We start from the raw sequence: 1,928 nt of genomic DNA on the forward strand, positions 1-1,928 counted from the left end.
AAGTGGAATCGTATGAAAACACGGAAGCAAGATTTTTAAGAAGATTAGGAAGCAGGTTCGTATTGGAAACACATATATATATATTAAAAATATAAGAATAATTTCATAAAACATATGACAAAAAAATTATATAATTTGAATTAAAAACAAAAATCACTAATTCATTTTTAGTAATTTTATATCCTTAAGCTGATTTCATACATAGTTGTAAAAATATTAACAAGTTAAATTTATAATAACAAATTATCCAACTAATCAAATTACTTATTTTTAATATCTCACAAATAATTGACACGCTATTTTGAATATATATATATATATAGATGCAAGATCTCTTAAATACTATTATGCACAAATATTTTTTTTTGTATTAGTTTTAATATTTTCATGTTCTTTATAATTTAATAATATTAATTTTTAGATTTAATATAAAGTATAAACATAATAACATAATTTTATATTTTTACTTATTTATGATATTGGGTTTTAGAAACAGAAGCGTGATTCCAAAACGGAAGTAAGCTTCCAACGTATTTTAAAGAGGTTATTTTGAAAATGTTTTGGAATTGAGATTCCGAAAGCTTCTGATTCTGATTCCGAAGCGGAAAGTGGATGTCTGATGAAGGTTCCGTGCTACCTAGAATACATTATTACCCATTTGGTTTCGCAAAAATGTCACTTTAACATTTTCACATAAATTAAAAAATGATTACAATGTATGTTTTTTGTTAATTACACATATTTAACCAATAGTATTTGAAATAAATAAAATTATTTTAAAAAAATAATATATTTTAAAATTAATTTTAAACTTAAAATAAGTATAAACTTGATTGAAATTGTAAAATGACATTGTTTGTATAACAAAATAATACTCTTTATGAAATAGAAAAAGAAATGTTCACATCTTATCTTTTATTGATTGAAATCTTGGATCAATAACTCCCATGTACAATTCAAAAAAAACTCCTATGCAAATCCTATATATATATATATATATATTATAATGAGAGAATTACTCTTTCATGAAGGCGACACGTCAGCATCAGGTGGGTCCCAATTTAAAAAAGTGTGAAAAAGTATCAAACCCATGGTTCGAATCCGGATTATTGAGATACAAACACCAACATTTATACCACCAAACTAAAGGATAATTTATACATTGATGGCCGAAACTAATATATATTTATGAAGGTCGGAAGCCCTTGCTTCTCCGGGTTCCTCTGAGGGTCGGGCCTGCAACTGTATTATGGGTTTCCTTTTTAAATGGGATTCATCATGTTATATGAAAAAAAATCTCAAGTTTGCAACAATTATAGTTTCTCCATATTGTAAACCGTCGTCGTTTAACACGAGTTATGTTTTTTTTCATCATTGTCTCAGATATGTCTGAGCTACAAAGTTGTGTCGTGTGTCTGTTCGTAATCCATTATTTCACCTATGAACTATTCATCTCCCCATCTTAAATCGCTTGATCATAAATATTCCTGATTTGTAGCCCCTATGTAAACCATATATATATGATTCTCATCTTTGATAAACCCAATCTGCATCTCCACAAAACTCATTGATTCATCTTAGCTTTAACCATCTTCTAGAAGATGTCTCTCTGGCTCTCCAGTTCCTCAAACCGGCGTCCCCGACATCCATCACTCAACCTTTGAGTCTCTCCGTCTTGGTCAAAGTAGTCAGAGCATAGCTGTTGGCCTCATCCGCTTCTGGGATTCCCTGAACTTCAAGAAAGACACTGAGTTTTTGGGAATCATGGTTATCTTCTTTGATGAAAAGGTAAGTCAATCTTCGAACTATCATACTTATTTAACATAATTGTTTTAATTGATTTCCTGATTCTTTGTTGAATAATATTATTTGCAGATTCCGTGATTCATGGGTTGATTTCCGCCGGACAAGCTAATCATTACAGGCTA

The sequence above is a fragment of the Brassica oleracea genome, chromosome C3 (assembly GCF_000695525.1).
Source record: "Brassica oleracea var. oleracea cultivar TO1000 chromosome C3, BOL, whole genome shotgun sequence".
NCBI classification, from domain to species: Eukaryota; Viridiplantae; Streptophyta; class Magnoliopsida; order Brassicales; family Brassicaceae; genus Brassica; species Brassica oleracea.